Source organism: Semicossyphus pulcher, unplaced genomic scaffold, assembly GCF_022749685.1.
Source record: "Semicossyphus pulcher isolate SPU_LCO1_2020_fin unplaced genomic scaffold, fSemPul1.0.p SCAF_26, whole genome shotgun sequence".
Taxonomy (NCBI): Eukaryota; Metazoa; Chordata; class Actinopteri; order Labriformes; family Labridae; genus Semicossyphus; species Semicossyphus pulcher.
In genome coordinates this window covers 5,923,766-5,942,009 of record NW_027211700.1, presented here as the reverse complement: position 1 = coordinate 5,942,009, position 18,244 = coordinate 5,923,766, and the positions used below count along the sequence as shown (strand labels likewise).

The window sequence follows — 18,244 nt, the reverse complement described above, 5'->3', positions numbered from 1 at the left end:
ATCGTAAACAGGAGGTGCTATAGCGGCTCAGACCCAGAAACTGTTTAGAGATGTGACATCACCACTTAACCACCGGGTAGTGCCATCGTCTGGGTAAATGCAGTAACACAATAAAATACCTCTCTCTGCATTTTACACGGGTATATTGGTCGCACCGGTATTTAGGATGCAGATAACTTTTAGATTTAAAAGAAAGTATTCAAAGTGCGTCTTATGCACTGAATTTTACAGTAATTATACCAGATAAATGTAGTGTGTTTTTTAAAATCATACTTTTAATTGTTATTATTTGGGACTTTAATTCTCTTTTCAGCTAACAAATAAACCTCCCTCCTACTTTTACTGTCAGAGGGCTGAAACACAGGTGATTACTTTCTGACACCCACATTAACAATTAGAGAGTTCAGGTAAAACGACACGCTTTATTATAAACTTTTCAAAAAGACTTGTGGCAGTCGTGTTACTTTTATGTGATTAAATGTATGTTTAATCTTGGTGATCAGCCCAGTGATTTTGAAATTAAAGCTCACCGTATCCTTCTTTCTGTAACTCACACAACACTACACCGTACCTGCGCTGCAGGTGTAGCTGCTAAAAGTAAACACTCAGTGGCACCTCTACTCATTTAACAGAGCCCACATAGAGCGAGCACTGGGACGAGGTGCAGCTGTTAACGGGAATACACCCACTCAGGAGCAGCCTCGCGTTACTGTGGGTCTGCCTCGATCAATCCGCCAACATTAATGTGAGACAGCAGCAGCAGCGTCGTGTGCTTGTTTAGAGGCAGGCGAGACACACACTCAGAATGTACAGCAGTCAGTTCACTGTGTGCTCCGGTGAAGAGCTGCACTAATGTGATATCAGAAGGACGTTTCATGTGGATCCCTTATGGAAGACGAGAAACTCTAAGTAAAGTGGCAGCATGACGTGTGTCAGGTCATTTGATTGACATCACACGTTAGTCGATGCAATTATCGCACAATAGTTAAACGACTTATCGCTTAGCCTGAATATGGATGTGTGTATCCAAGCTCAAAGATCAGTATGAGGCTGATCAAGGCCATTTTGAACTGGTAATTATCATCAACTATCAATAACTGAATAACATCAACAACCATCATCAACATCCACTGAACTGAAAGGGCACAAAAGCCCCCGAGCAAAAGCCAATTAGATTAATATATTTAAATAATCAGCACAACAAATGTTCAGGCAACGAAAAAACAAAAACTCAACGGAGTACAGTTCATTCAGGTGACTCGGGCAAAGGCTGCAACAAAGCAGCAAACACTCGAAAAACTAGAGAGAGAGAGAGAATCCCTCGAGAGAAGGACGTGGCCAAAAAGATGTTGTACACGTTGTGTAAAGCTGGGGTGCAGACATTTTCATATTAAGATGTGTGCGTAAGATAAGCTCTATTATGACAAAGTACTCCACCCAAACAGTCTTTCTTTCAGTCTTCTTTTCTCCTACACCATCCCCCGCTCGCTACCTATACATCCGAGCTTCTCTGCCTCTCATCTTTCTCCCCTGGGAGACCAGAAAGCCCTTCTTGTAACCCCCCCTTCGGCTACTGCACAACAGCATTCCTCTCCAGCTGCTCGTATGCTTCCGTCTAAAGTGTCTTTCATGCTGAATTTATTCATACATTAATGCAAAGGCAAACCATGTCAGGAGCTTCCACTGTACAAAAAAAACTGCACACTCACCATTTTCATAACAGATTCAACAACACCCACCCCCTCTGAAGGCTGCGGCAGGACTACCTTGTTTGACGTGGTCTGGGGTATTGATACGAATGCAGGAAGAAGCGGGATGACCTCAGGTAGGGATCACAGGGTTGGTACAGTTATTTAGGGGCAATATTAATTACATAAAGAGAGAGAAAGTACTTTTAGTAATACCTCAGAGGGCAGTGGATTGCAGGGACAGACAAAATACTTCAAAAATTGGCAATAAAAAAGCAAAAGATGCACAGAGATCGGTCAATTCAGAGAATGAATGCATGGAAAGTAGGGATGCACGATATCGGTATCGGCCGATATAATTAACCGATAAAATAATGGGCTGCTGCATACTTGATTAAATACCCGACCTCGGCGCAATGTCCCCGGCGCGAAGAAGACCTGCGCGGCGCAGCGTGATGACGTCACGTGTGTCTACCTGCAGCATGAGAGAGTTAGAAGCCAAAATGTCCGTGGTGTGGAAGTTTTTCAAAGTGTCCGAAATAGATAACAAAACTGTTATTTGCAATGACTGCTCAGCTTTGGTGATGCGAGGAGGAGCCAAGGCAAAGTCTTTCAACACTACAAACTTGATTAACCATCTCAAGACCCGTCACCCCGACCGTTGTAACAAATGTGATAAGAGTATCACCATTATACTGTACGCTAATTCCAATACAGAAGAGAGTTGATGATCTCTGCTATTAGGTGTGCGGGGAAAAAATATTGGTACCGGTATCGGTAATCGGCTAAATGAGTTGTAAAATATCGGCATATCGGATATCGGCAAAAAAATATCGTGCATCCCTAATGGAAAGACACAAAGACAGGTAAGAGTGGAAAAACACAAGATGCTACAGAGTGCCGGTCAACCTTGATGGAAACTAAAAAGCAACAAACATGAGCTGCATGATTAAAAACATTCAAACCATTTTCTTGTCATCCCTCATAAAACAATGGAAGACTTTACAAAGTGCAGATCGAACGGTCTAGTCAGCCAAGGTAGAGGGCCAGTCAAAAATAGACCCATTTGTCCAAATGACTTCCTGCTCCTTAGACAGAGACACACCCCATAGCTTAAGATGAGTAGCACTTTGCCGTCTCCGTGTCTCCGTTTACCCAGGAAAAGAATCTGTTGGCAACCACGTGTTGGAAGTAAGAGCCAAAGCTCCTCTCTGAGAATCCACTCACTCACACAGGCGCACACACACACACCCGACCGCAATCCAAACACCAGCGACATAAAAGACAAACCTGCTACCATGGTGATGTCTCCCAAGTGTGACTTTGAGGAAAGACAGAAATCTTTTCATGGCAAAGTGTGGTCAGTGAGGAAGCAGCAGTAAACAATTCCCAGTGAGCCTAAAATGGCCAATAAAATTAAACCAAACTTTTCACATTTGAACTGAATCAAGACTCGGTTTCCCTGGACGACCCTGGAATTCGGTATCAGTGCCTGACTTTATTGTCCAAACCTTTTTTCATATTTTGTAGAACATTTTACACACTACACAAAATAAATCCACTCTCAAACAAATCCCTACAAACTCCTGCTGTATTTTCAGTTTCGATCAGGTGTTACTTTTTCCAATTTATCAGCTTTTCACATGAGTGCTGAACCATGGCAGGCAATCGATACAGATCACGGATCGACTATGTTCTCTTCTGGCACTGGCTCTAACTCGATGCGATCCGAACGAGCTGCAGTGACGTGTTCTTGCTCTCTTTCTCTCTCTCACTGCATGCTCAGGTATTGAATTTGGCTCCAGGAGTAACTTTGATAAGACTGCTTGGGTTTCCTACTACAGCTGGGGTTTTCATCTGGTCGCAAGTGAGCTGAATATGAAACTCTTAGGGTGCTTTCATACCTGACAGCTTTCGTTTGGACAGGTGGGAACACTTGTTCTAACTCTGGTGTGGACCAAATAACCGGACCAAACCACGGGATCATAGTCCGCCAGAGAAGACGAGTCTCGGTCCTTTTCAAAATGAACCACGGTCCGGTTCAAATTAGGTGAGAACATAAAACGGACTTAAAGTAAGACCAAATACAGGAAGCAAACCAAAAAGCTGTGCATTGTGGGTTGTTAACAGATGTTGACACTTGCAGAAACAGCCACGCAGCCAGGCAGCGAGATGAGTAGAGGACAGACGCTGGGGAGCGACGAGGAAATACAAATACGGGCTGACCAAACAATTTCACAAATGCTTGTTGAAACAATTCTGACCAATCACAGAGCAGTTCCCCCGTGCATCAAAACTTTTGGTCCGCTGTTGTGAGAACTGCTTATGAGTTTTGGGCTGATGGTAAAGCACAAGCCAATCTCCCATCTGCTATTGTCTGGTGAGGGGAGCGACATGCCAACTTATTGCGGCTTCCGGTGTAGCCAACAGTTAGAGACAAAGGACTTCTGGCCAAGGCTTCCCTTTCCCGGTGTTGTCATTGTTTACAGTATGACGAAGTTGAGAAGTGAAATGGAGTTGGAGTTGAGAGATGACGTCTAAGAGAGGATTGTTAGCTTCACTTGCATGCTAACATCTCCTTAGAGATTTATAAAAGCTGAATCGTCATCAGATGACCGCTGAAGGGGTTGCAATACGGCAGATTGCGTCCGTCTCTTTTGCTCTCCACACGGACTGATTTCCTGCCAATGGCTGCTGAAACGCTAGTGGACAATACTACAAGGGCTACAATCAGAAACCAGAACGCCATCAACACCAAAAATCTCGTCGAAGATTGTTTTAAAGAGATCAACCATGAGCACAGGGATTACTCATTTAAATTGAAGGATGTTTTCTGATGGTTCACTGACCATACAATTAACCCAGATACCCAAACAAGTGGCAGTTAATAAAGATGCTAAGTTTATGCAGCCATAAAAAATTAGCTTCCACACAGACCGCACTGGGATCTGAACATTTATTCAACCACTGAGTCATAGCTGTTAAGGCATCCTGGCAAAACCAGGCTTGTCTTCATAAGTCAGTGTAAAGGTCTACTGTTTGGACATAGCTGAGGAGTTAGACTGGAAAACTGGCAGGGTGAGCTACTGGTTGCTCAAACACTGACATGCACATTTGTTATGCTTTCATAAGTATGCTTTCATAAGCTTGCATACGCACATACACACTAACCACACAAACAGTCCCTTCACACACACGTACGCGATTAGAAGATATCACAAGTTGAGCTGCATTAAGCCGGAGAAAATTCCAGACATGGTCGACAGTGGACATCCAACTACACTACACTACTCTGATCATGACAGCTGAAGGATCCACTGTATGTACTCGAGGAGACTGAGGGTGGTGGGGTCACTGGGTTCACCATAACGGCCTGTTTCCTTTTGGGAAATTCCAGTTGTTTGGCTGCCATTTTATTATACATAGAGGAATCACACAGATACATTATGTTGCTCTATGGTAGCGTTAGCTGGACCTACAGAAAGGACACATTGCACCTCACTTAGTGAGTCACTTTATTGACTTTCTAGGAGAATATCTGATGTTGCAACAGAAAACTGTGTAGTGGGATATTTCATTTCAAGCAGGATTAAGCAGTTGAAATACGTTTACAGCAGTCTTTCTGGGTAAGTTCTGTTAACTCTGCTTCATAAACGAGGTTTAAATAAGTCTGAACAAAGAACTTTAGGAAACTTAACCATCGAAGGTCAGGTACTACCGCTAGCGTTATCAGTCTTACAGTGAATCCTGAGAAACAGCGTTTTCCTCTGGAGATGTTCCACTAAACTTTCTGCCCTCTGTTGGTCTACAGTTGGTATTTCAGTCGGTTTTCCAATTTTTGTAAAATCATTTTAATATTTTCAATATTTGCTGGCCACAAAACAAAGCTTAAATTAATCTGATGCTGTTATTGTAACTACACATGTCCAGTGCTTCCTGTCTCAGGTCTGGTTTTCAAAGCCAAGTGAATAAACCAGACTTGACTTTTGTCTTTTTTTAAACCTCCCTCACAAGGAATCCATCAACTTGTCATTTGGTCAGCCATTCTCATAAACAAACTCTTTATTTGAATGAGGGTTAAATATGGTTCACATATTACCACAGCAGATTTAGACACATGGATTTATTGTTTTGGTTTTTTCCCAGCACAGTCTTGATTCCTTTGCCTGTTTGCAGAAAGCCGTCCCCTTTCCTGGAGTTTGGTGAGAAAGTCAGAATTTTTTTGAGTGTTTTCTTTAACTTGTTGAAAACGGACCTGCTAAAAAAAAATACTGTAAAAGCCTTCATTACTTTTGCTGCAGAAAGCTTAGACTTCTGTTATTCCAGTCATTGGTCTTTGTCTAGCTATTTGTTAATGATGTCTTTAAAGGGATAGGGTTTTTTTAAGTGGGGTTGTATGAGGTACTTCTCAACGTACACAAGATAACAGTCAGCACGGTCCCTGTTAGGAGAAGCCAGCCGGCGTTCCTACACGGAAGCTAAGCTATGTACCGCTGCAGACAGGGCCACGAGTACCACATACTTTAGCCACTTAAATGCCATTCACAATGAAGACTATCCCTTTAAGTGAAGTGCTGTGGAGTATGTAGGGACACCTGCTGCTGCCTTCGGCACAACGTTAAATTGAATTAAAATGAAAATTATAATCGGTAGAGCATAATTAGAAAAACGTACATAATTGTACGGATGTGAAGCATTTGAAGATACATCACAACAAGCACAAACAGTAAAGCAGGCACTGACAGAACATTTCTTCTGCCGTGTTCTGAGGGACTTGATGCTGTTGTTTTGTAATTCTGAAGAGGAAAGTAGCCACATAGTCCTCTGCAAGATGAAACCTGAGCCGACACTCATATATCAGCACATATCAGCTGCTTTTGGCCTGGGACCTGTTGAAATATTAAGCAGCCATCTTGGATCAGTTCCCCCTCCGCCTACAGGTAAACCCAAACCAGTCTGATCGGGTTTCCACAGCTGGCGTATACAATGTGAGGTAGATCAGCGATATGATCCGTCTTCACATCACTAACATTCAACCACTTCCCATCGCCAGTGGGAAACTTTCCATCAGGCTTATCGCACACTTGTTGTATTCAGTATTTGCTGAAAGAACACAAAGTCATTCCTCCATCACCACCGGGATAATCTAACACAAAGCTCTGACCAGCTCTGCCGTTTCAATACAGACAGATAAGCAAAGAGGACAGTGAAGGCAGCGCTGAGGTACAGTGTGTAATGAAGGTGGGTGAGCATAAAGGGATCGTAAGCTAACCTCTTAATCCATCCGAGTGCAGGCGTGTGGAGAAAAGTGCATCTCTGCAGAGTCAACAGGGCACGGGTCACACAATCAGGCTCCGGTTACTTCCTGTGGAGAAGAGATGCAAAGGTTTGATTAAGGTGAAGCTGAGACACATGAGAAGGTGTTTGCTCATTAACAGGCCTTCTTTCTTTTGACAAACCAACTGATCTATTTACAGCTATAATTAAAGCGTTAAAGCGTTGACTGAAAAGTCAGCAGTGCATTTTAAGCTTAAACTATGACCACTCAACAGCCCGATCAGAAGCAGTGGTCTGACTAAACGTTTGCATTATAAGTGCCTCTACAGAGCTGTTGGTTGATCTCCTGAGAAATCTTCTGTTAGATTGGGTCCAGTTCAAATTCAGGCCAAGATGAAGCGACTCAAAATGAGAGAAAGATACTCGTCTGAATATTTACAGCCCAGAGCAATCTTAGTTTAACTATAAGATCCCTTTTCTTGTAACAATAAAGAGACAGGAGGAAGGCCAGCTATTAAGAAATCATGGACAGGGGGACAAAAGAGTCCAAGTTGAGCCCCTCATCTCTCTCCATTTCAGGACCAGCACTACAAATCCATCCATGAGGTCAATAGCAATTTCAAATACGCTCTTTGACACCAATGTACCTAGTGTTAAAGTCCTATTCAGGCCAGGCTTTATTCAACAAAGCAAGAAAAAAGGCAAGTCAGTTATTTTAAAACTTTTGAACTATTCTTTGAACGCTACAATCCTCTGTTAGCTTTAAAACAAACGAGGAGAGAAAATGAGCCATTAGAAAAAGTTTTACTCCATCAAATTCAATCTTGGCCCTGGAAAACCTCCGCCAGACTACGTAAAACTTGCCACCTGGCGGAGGCCAGGGAGCTTGCTAAACTACACTTCCTCAATCTAGGACGCGGCCCACGATGTCATGTCTCGTTCTAAATCATCAGGTTTGAAATGTAGACTGCAGACCTGAAGATTTTTTTAGACGATCCACCGGTATATTCTCATCAGATTTCAGATTCTGTCCCGCTCTGAGCCATTGCCTGCAGTGAAACGGTAGTATTTCACTCCAGCGTCTCTCGATGGGTCGTTCATTTCAGAGGGAGGGGCGCAATGCACGCTGGGTGTTGTAGTAATGTAGGACGGCGAAACCACGAGCTGTTTGTACAACTTTCTCCACAGCTATGGTGCCAATTTCAAATATTATTGCTTCTATGGATTACAGAAAACACAGCTTTGACTGACGGTGGCTTTTTCCAGGGGCGAACTGATCCTTAAAAGCTCCTATGAGGAACTTTTGTGACAATTTTGGCGATCTCTGTGGACAAAGCCGTACCGCTTATCTCTTTGCCGACTTTGTCCTGTAAATACTGAAGCGGTGGTTTTTAACAAAGAATCTCATCCTGCTTTCTTTAACAGACAAATTTTGCCCTGGAAAATGTAAACAAAGGCGGCTTACAGCAAATCGCTTCTTCTGACACCTACCCCCCGGCAGCGATTTCAGACATTAGAAATAACTATAAAGAAATAGTGAAGCTTGTCGCTGATGGTCTGGTTTGCTTTTCTAGGTCATATAGTATAATCAGAATTAATTTCAGTCTGTTTCATAACCAGTGAAAAACTCCTCAGAGGAGCTTAAATCACTTGGCTACCAAGTCAAAGTAACTTCAAGGTTAATGTAGAAACACTTTAGTTGCCTTTCTGTGGAGCTCCTGAACTCTGCAGTCAGCTTCACCTGTTTGGTGCTTCTTTACATTTTTGAGGGCCAAACATTTAGCATCGCCTGTCTGCACTATTCTCTCTTTTCTGACTTAGACCACATATAAACAAAGCACAAAGTGTCAGAGAAGTGTGTTAGTACTTTGCAGAGTTATGATTAAAATGAGAATCGATGCAGTCCATGTGACAGACAGGGGAGAGGACTGCGGCAGCGTCGGTGCCAACATTTCTCCCGTTGGTCAAGCACGACTTTAATGCTCTAAAAGTCCATCTGTTAAGAAAAGCACTCGAAGTGCTGGCTGCTTTTCATCAACAAGTGGAACTTGAGTGGAGAAGTAGATCTGTGTGCTGAGCCTTTAAGTGTTGCCGGGCAAAACTTGGGCCACTTGAATAGATCAGCAGCAATCAGTGCATATATATATATATGCACTTATGAAATTAAATCATTCTTAGCATTTGACAGTAACCCAATTCTGAAACATGCAAATGAGAAGAAATGTTCCTTTCATCAGGTTTTGTAATTAATAGAAATCCAGTGCACATACATCTCTCCCAGTGACCTGGTTTCCAGTGTGCATGTAAATGTAGTGAATGAGACATCACCGCTGATTAAAACAAACTGCCAGTCTCAATTCCCTCCCTTCACGCCTTTTAACACGCAAACACACAATTCAGCAAAGGGTGTTATCTTGTTAATTATGCATTCAAATGAGCAGCAGAGGGCATGTTTGGCAACCAAAGCAGAGCTGGATTGGTGCAGGACGGGTTTGGATAGCGGCAAAGTTGTGAAATTAATTTGCTATCAATGAGGCCTTGTGGATTCTCACACTGATAAAATGAACCGCAGAAGACAAAGCACCAGCCCCCCCAACTTAAATCATCAGGGTCCACTAAAGTATCCAGTATAAGAAAATACTTTACCCAGAAAACAAGACATTAACGCGTATTAATTAATTCACTAATAAAAAGATATTTATTGCACAAATAAAGCCACAAGCCTATCCCACAGCATGTGGAGGATGTTATGTTGGAGGAAAACTGATTTTAAACCTGCAGATAATTCAGCTCCTGCTTAAACACCTTGTTAACGACTAACAGTGAATGAATCCTAACCTAAAAAAAACAAGCCGAGCTAAAGCTAGCAGCACCACAGCTCACAGCTCACAGCTCACAGCCCCTCCAGATGGCTCGGTTCAGATAAAGAGCGAGTGAGAGACATTCATTTTTAACGTTAAACTGCTTTATTAAATGTTTTTCTTTCTTTAAAGAGCAGCTCCAGTCATGTTTTAATGCCTATAAAATGTTCTGCTTGAAACTATAAATTGTGTCTGCTATATTTTGTCAGCAAAATATGTTTAATTACCTTGTAAAAATTATCCCAAGGCAAGCTGAATGTTTGTTTTGATATTTCTTTTTTGCTACGTTAGCTTCTATACGCTACACAATGGCAAGTGGTAATATAGGGGTAATTCTGCCATACGTGTTCGAACCGGAAAGTGATTTAGAAGAAGAGGAGCAAATTGGACAGGGTCGCATACAAGTGGATGTATCAGAATGGTAATGTATATGTATCACTCTCCAACTTGTTACAACGTTACAGTTAGAAACGCAACGGCGCGACTACTTTAGCAGTTAGCTAGTAATGCGTTTACAGCCCAAAACAAAACACGTCTCTGCCGTCGTTTTGTGGCAACTTGTTGAAACATACAAGCTTGAAATGTAGTAATTAGCAGTAGTAACGTTAACGTTAGTATTCAGTAGTGAGTTTGCAAAAATTACGATGACGGTTACAGCTGGCTCGCGCATCACCCAAGTGGTTGCCATAGGTTACACATAATGATATGCATAGCGTCACCGCGTCCATTAACGGCACTGGCTCCTTAGGTTTGTGACGTCTCAAACCTGCCAATCTGAAAACGTGTTGTTCAGCCTGTCCTTGGTACACTGCACTTTAAAAGCAGACAGGCCCAGCCATGGAGATGACTGCTGATGTTGTCCCTGATATGTCTTGTAGCACATGAAGAACACCACATGGAGATGTTTACAAGATTAAACACTTTCACTGGAGGGGGTCTTTAATTAATTAATTAATTAACTTGTGTGTGAAAAAGCACATTAATAGATTATATTCTACAGTATAACAAATGAGTCTGTTTTCAGGCCACCATCATTACCACAATACTCCTCAAACTGGCAGCTTTATGAAACTATGATGATCAGTATGGAAAATAAAATTATCATATTTTTTGCCCTTTCACCCAGTCCTACATTAATGACAATGTTGCTATGGCAGCGATAGTTCAAACAGGATCCTCTTGAGGTAGGTTGCAGGTGTAATGACTTCTTAAATGAGCCACTGAGTCAGTATGATAGCAGCAGGGGGCATCTCTGCCAAATTATCATCCCAAGAGAAAAACAAGTAAGCACATGCAGGCACACATGCACATACATCCAACTAACTGATGCAGACTGCGAGAGTGTGTGGTCTGAAGAGACAGCAGGATGGCTTACATGGCTTATGCAGTAGCCTCCTATCCAATGCCCCTCACTCCTCACCACCTGTTTCCTCCCACTCTGCCCACATACAGCTCCAGTAACAACCAGTGAGCTCTTCTAGTGAGCTGATGTGGAAACAAGAGTCAAGGTGAGCCGAATGACGTAGAAACATTCATTAGTAAACAGACAACCGCTGAGGAAGCAGGTGAAGCTGCTTTCACATGACGAAGACAAAGGAAGTGTTTTTGCACGAGTCATTTTCCGCCAATTGCTTGCATCTACTGCCTGGTGGATAAAAGAACAATCAGTGCAGTTTAACTAAGGTAAAATCAGTTTAACTCACACACTTGGGAGTGCAATTTAACATGTTCCACACGAGGAAAGCAGAGGCCAGCTGACAGGCAGGAGACGTCTCCCATCAGTGTTGGGAGGGAGCAGCATGCAGGGTTACACAGAACTGCAGCTTTTAATGATTTGACATTTTTAATGATGGTTGGAGGGAAGAGGGGTGAACCATTTATCACGAGGAGGCCCCCGGGAGACGACAGCCCTGAGCCGTTTCTGCCTCATCTACTTTCTGTGCTTCTGACCCTGTGTGTTTCACTCCAAAGACATTCTCAAGTGACCAATCACTTCTATTGTCTGATTCAGCGTTGTATATGGGCCGACACTGAAACGGCAGTCACCAGGGCAGCTATTAAATCCTACTATAAAGAGGCCTGCAGAGCGCCAAAGGGGTTTTTAGTTATTTATTCATACAGTTTAAAGTTACAGGGGGAGTCCACATTAACAAGCATTTGTGTAAAATTGCCAGTTAAGACATCTTGTCTTAGTTTTAGCTGCAGTGCTGCTTAGGTGTGATGATGTTGACATTTTTTAGTGTGATTTAGGGCTGCACAATTAATCGAATATTAATCCCGATTACAATTCTGACTTCCAACGAATAAATAATTGATTGACGGCGATATTGGCGTTTAAAATGCGTGCTCCGCCCGTAGAAAACTCTGCTGCATATCAAAGCAAACGCTGCCTAAACTATCAGCCACTCCCCCAGGGGGCCTCACATTTGGGGGAGATGTCATGCAGTAGTTTAGAGTGGAAGGGGAGACAGGTGATTGGTTAAACGTCGGTACCTTAACTGGTCTGCGGTTGTCAGCAGCTGTTGAAAATGGGAAGAGAACACGTAGCTGTCCTTGTGAATCCCCCTTTGTTGTTTTTCATTACGATCTCACCATATAGTTACGTTACCTCTTACCACGTGCAAACGTGTCATGTACTAACAAGTACTGTCACATTTTGAACACTGCTTGTTGTTGCGCTAAAACAGGAAGAGGATCAAAATGTACTTTTTGGATTGGATAAAAGTCTTCTTGAGAAAGAACAGCCAGAGACCGACAACAAGCTCTCCATCATGCGCGCTCATTCTGATGCGCGCTCTCCCGAATACTCGCAGAAACACACACACAGGCAACTAGAGGTAAATTCATTATTATTATTATTTACAGCCGACCTTTCTTTGATGGTCAGCACACAGAACTTTAATAAACATAAGAACCTGTCCGGACCTGACTGCAGCGTGTTGGAGTTGTGAATAATTAGTTAAGTTGCTGTGCCTCGTACATGTTAAGTTTTGTTTCTGCTCAATACGTTAACAACAGGCTATGGAAACTTAAAATAAAGAGGCCTACACCAGTCCTTGTAATGAGAAATGCAGACTGTTGACTGTGAGACCCGCCGCGCAGAGAATACTGCTCAGACGGTGCAAATGTCCCAGGTGCAGAGATGTGCAAGAAAGTTTTTTTTTTTCAGTTTTTAAACTGTTTAACTGCTCGTTTCATTTTGCTCTCCTCTCAGGCTCAGCTCAGCTAACGACAGCAAATAGTGTTTCCCAAATATATATGCATGTTAAAAAAAATTATAATTATTTAACCGTTTAAGTGGTAGTATTAACCGGTTAAAATGCACATCCATAGCTTTTATTGATCCCCCACAGCAGAAATTTACTCGTTATAGCAGCTCACTTAACAGGCAAATTAAATGCTCATGTAATTAAAAAATTTCAAAACAATATACCAACATACACAAGCACCTTTGTTACAGTGATGTGAGCCGCATGCTGTCTCTTCATTCTCATATAAACACACCAATTCTTTTGGTAAACTTCTGGTAAACCTAATTACAAAGCTTTAACTCAAGTCTCCAAAAATGGTCCAAAAAACATGCAGGTAAATATTCACAGACTGGAGCCTTGCCATCTCTGTAGAGCAAACAGGACAGAAACTACCTCATTCCTTGACATATTTTTCCTCCACCAGCAGCCAACTAGCAGCACATCTCAACAGTCTAACTGGCTGGGCTTAAAATCGACTTTGACGGGCTCCGCATGTGGGCCAGGGGATGGTTCTGATGGCATGGAGCTTAACTGGGAGGCATGTTATTAGATCAAAAGTAACATGTCACTTTAGTGCGCCGGTGTCGAGCTCGTGGTCTCATCTTCCCCTGAGAAAATAAATCATTAGCTACAGTCAAACATGGCTTGAATTAAATTGGATAATTAATTGGCTGCTGTGCTCAACCACATGATGTACTTATAATTAAAGATGCTAAACAACATTTGGAAGAGTGTGGGGGAATAAGACAGTGGTGTGAAATGGTGTCTGTTCCATTTTTGTGTCGCTTTGATCTAACCTCTTCCTCTCTCAGCGCCACGGCAACACTCAGCCTCAAAGAAGTGTTAATTTGTTCTAACCTCAGGAGAACTCTGCAACAGAGAAATACTTGGTTAAGTGCACCTTGACACAACTTAACTCAACACTCCGGCGATTAATGATGCATTTAATGTGCGAGCTTAACTTAATATCGCCATGTGCTTGCTTTCGTGCAGAAGTGTAGAGGCGTAGGAAAGATGACAGGGTTTCTTTCGATGGAGCCAACCGCTGTGAACAAAGATGCCGACATCTTGCAGGGGGGGCCCAGCAGGCAACAAAGCGGTTGCACGTCAGAGCAGCAATAGTATCCCGGTAGAGCACACAGGATAACTCAATTATTCATGGCAGGGTCGTGTTGCTCAACAATGGCTGGATTGATGGGATGGTTGAAACTAGAGGTTTGGGCATGTGTGTTGGCTGTTCAAGCAGGGGTTGTGTTAACCTAATATTTTCTGTAACTCATCTTTTTTTAATCACAGTGACGAAAAAAAACACCTGAACGCAACCTGTTGTTTTGATGGATTGCACTGACGGTGATCTTCCATCTGTAAAGTTGAGTTATTCCCCTGCGACTCGGTGATTAACCACATGAAGACCACAATTAGTAGACCTTCCTGTCAAGTTGTTTTGTGAGTGTGTGCAACAATGACGTGCGATAGTGAGGCAAATTCAGTGGAACACGTCAAGCTGCTACTTTAATGTTGCTCAATACAAAATGAAAAGTCGCTAGTTTCTTGTTTTCCATCACGTATCTACAGGAAAGGTCTGTTTAATATCACTTCAACATGCTGATATGCCTTGCTCTTTCTTCCCCTATTTGTGTTTCATCAGCCACATATGGCTGCATCTGTGCATCAACATACTTGCACCACTGCGCAGGAAGTCACCTGAGGTGAGATGATTTACAGTTAGTTTTATGTATGCAGACTCTGCCCTCACACTGACCCGGCGCTTTGGGCACACTGTTTTGCATGGCAGATTGTTATGGCAGGAAATAAGATGGAGATGAAAGGCAAGCGGAGCAGGTTGGGGGAGGAAAAAACAGCTGGTAGGGAGAGGCAGAGGTGGGAGTATGGGGGAGGATGTCTGGTTTAAAACATTTAAGAGGAAACTTCTTCTTTGTCTTTTAAATACACTGTAATGCCAAAATGAGCTCTCAGCTTTTTATGTTAATCTATGCAAAGAACGTCTGGTTCTCTGTGGATAGTGAATAAGAACAAAAATTAAACAACGAGCTGGGCTCGCTGCTCAACAGTGCAACAGTGTGTGTATATGCAGAATAAGGAAAGACTGCATTTCATGAATGTATAAAAAGCTACCCCCCAAAAAAAGCTTTGAACGGATGGACAAATGTCTCAGTACTCAGGCACACGCTAAATGACTGAGACTATTGTTTAGATTGGCATACTGTAAGTTCACCGATTTAAAAAAAGTTGCAATGATAAGGAAATCTTTCAGCACATTCAATTAAGAGGCTTTTCTACAGATTCCTCAAATAATATATCTCCCAAAACTTAAGCAAAACTTTGTGTGGAGTCTGGACTCCTCACCAGCTTGCTTTGAGTCATATTAAAGTTGTAATCTCGTTTCATTCTCTTTGGCGGCACCTATGGCAACAAAACGGTAACTGCGGGAGCACAGTTCCCAGATATCCAGTGTCACATGTGTGACGTCCACGGTTGGCTCCAGTTGTAACTCTTGATTTTCCTGGCTGACGGTCGCTTTCCTTTTCAGACTGTTTGCTTCATCTGAGCGTCGAGTTTGTTTCTTTTTCTTTGGATTTTCACTTCTTGTTGAAGTTGTATCTGTAGTCATCCATCTTTTCTTTGTTTGTTCAGCCATAGTAGATTACTGTTTACTCGCAACACTTGCAGAGACCGGAGAAGCAGCCGCTTAGCTCCGCCTACCCTCTCTGGCAGACCAACCACTGCTGGCTGATGGAAAATGCGTCACTAACAGGGCTCCGCTTGTGATTTTTTTCGCGAAAATTGCCACAGACACCCAGTCTTGTTTAGTGTACCTACTATGGAGACATCAGTGATCACCGACTCTTTTCATCGTGTGTGTGTCCATGAATATGCAAGTTAGTTTTGCACTGATGTTTATGTTACTCTCTGTTAGAGTCGTGTTTGGGTTTGGTTGACGTTGTTAAGTACGGTAAAATGATGAGAATGAGAGCTAACTGTTAGCTAGTTAAGAGTTGTGAAAGTTGTGTAACTTCTATTCATTGGCTGGAGTTTCTGCCTTTATTTGTATATTGTTAATAACTTTGCGCAGGCAGTGCTCGTGCCGAGTTAATGTTGTAGCATAACGTCAAGCTTTTTTAGCGTCGTTTTATCGGCAGAAAATATCCGCAGAAAAATGACACATCGGCTGATGCCGATGCGTCATTTTCATGCAATAACCTGCAGATACCGATAATGTGCTGATACTATCGTGCATCCCTATGAAGCAATTTAGAAAAAATAATCTTATGCTCTGACAATGTTTTTATTATCAGTACCATTGCAAAGCATCTAATCTCTCTAACCCTAAGAGCCTGGGATAATGGCTTCAGCTACATGAGACTTTCTTAACCTTAATTAATTAAATGCCTGAGAGTGTGATACCTTATTAAGGCGATCACTACAGCTCTGCAAAGCTAATCTGCACTGGAAACCCTCCACTTGCCCCTGCTATTGACGACTCCACTATAATGCTCTTTGTCTCTAAATATGCCGTTTGACTTTGCTGGAAGTTTCTCCTGGAAGGCATCCAAAAGGTTTGACACAAAGCTTTCTGCTACTGAGACAACAATCTCTATCATAACGCCATGTTAAGTAGAGTGTTGAGCACCTACTGAACATAGAGTTGTTTTCATTCACAGGGGTAAGTAGCTCATTGCTGCGAACAATGCAGAGCTTCCATGTACCAGTATAGAAACATGTGGGTGGAAGCTTCTTCCAGGAGGAGCGCTTTACACCACATCCTTCTCTCGATTCGAAAGATAAACAGCAGTGTGGTACAGCCCTCTCTCTCCCCATAGGGAGGAACATCCGTCATCTGCCCGAGGAGCTGGGTGAGAATGCAGTCCTCAGCAGATGTCACTCACCCAGCAGTGACAGGCAAGACTGGCTGACATAGCAACAACCTATTCTGTTAACCTGGACACCATACAGATGACAGGGTGTGCAGTTAAAGCTTCACTGCATTATTTAAGATCCAGAACAAAAACACACAAATTACCTCCCTGCTACCCGCCACTTAGTGAACTTAATGGGAAATGCATTGCATGTATTTCCTGCAGCTGTTCAATCAACCTCATCAGGACGCACTAATGAAAACTATTGGGGGATTTGTTTGCCTCGTTTCTCCGCACGTACAGAAACAATAGGTCAAAACCTGCAGTATTTGTTAAGTGCAGCTGCGGCTCTCTAAATGCAATTATTCCCAAACGGTGACACTCATCCAAAATCATTTAAATAGCCTTCAGGAGCAACTAAACATGAGTGGCAGCGATTTAACAGAGCAATTTAATTCAGCGTGAGCCACTCAAGTGATTAGATTCTATTACCCACAGTGCAAACACGAGGGCACTGCTGGCCTTTTAAAACGACCTGCTGTCCCGTAAAGCCCAGGCGTGGTCCTGCTCAGCACCGGATTGCTCTTAATGGGATTTCACAACATTAACATTCTACTGAGTCAGCATCAGACACGCTGGCTACAGTGCCCCTCTGCTGAAACAGCTTCACCGCTCTGCTGTGTGTGTGTGTGTGAGGAAGAGAGCGAGTGTGGCGAAGTGGGGAATGACTGGGTGCATAATGTAGCAGGATGCCCGGACAGTTATCACACATGCTTTAACTTTAGTGGAATCCCGCAAAGGATAAACCACTTTGTGTCGATCCTCTGAGAAGACACGGGATGGGAGACTTCTCAAAGGAGGAAAAACAGCTCCTGAGATGAGGCAGCTGGGATTCATGAGCATATAAACTCCTGTTGCAAGTGGCCGTTTAAGAAATCAAATTCAACTTGTCAGGCTCGGCTTTACATCGTCAGACTTCACTCAGCTTAAAATGAGTCTAATGTTGCATACTGATCATATCAGGGTGTAACAACATGCAGCCAAGTGGGAACAGCATGTGAATTTGTGAAATGCTCAGGATAGAAGAAAATCCATCATTAAATTGATCTGCAGAAAATAACGTACATTTTGCCAACAATTTTAACAGACAAAGGAGAGGGTTTAAATCATTTCCCAAACAAGATGCAGCTTCTCTGTGGTCAGGAGTCGCTGGTTTTGTTTTAGTCAGTTTGGACTGAACCCAACTTGAGGTCTGTCAGTGGAATGTAGGGCTGCCGTGAGTAGTCGAC

General features: G+C 42.8%; 1 protein-coding gene across 1 annotated transcript in view; it reads right to left on the bottom strand.

Annotated features, from left to right (window-relative positions):
• LOC138604645 (SPRY domain-containing SOCS box protein 4-like) overlaps window positions 1-18,244 on the bottom strand; it is a 53,860-nt gene that overhangs the window by 30,017 nt on the left and 5,599 nt on the right. Inside the window, exon 2 of the mRNA XM_069676600.1 lies at window positions 6,961-7,053. The gene's annotated coding sequence lies outside the window, so the exon portion shown is untranslated. The remainder of the gene's footprint in view (window positions 1-6,960; window positions 7,054-18,244) is intronic.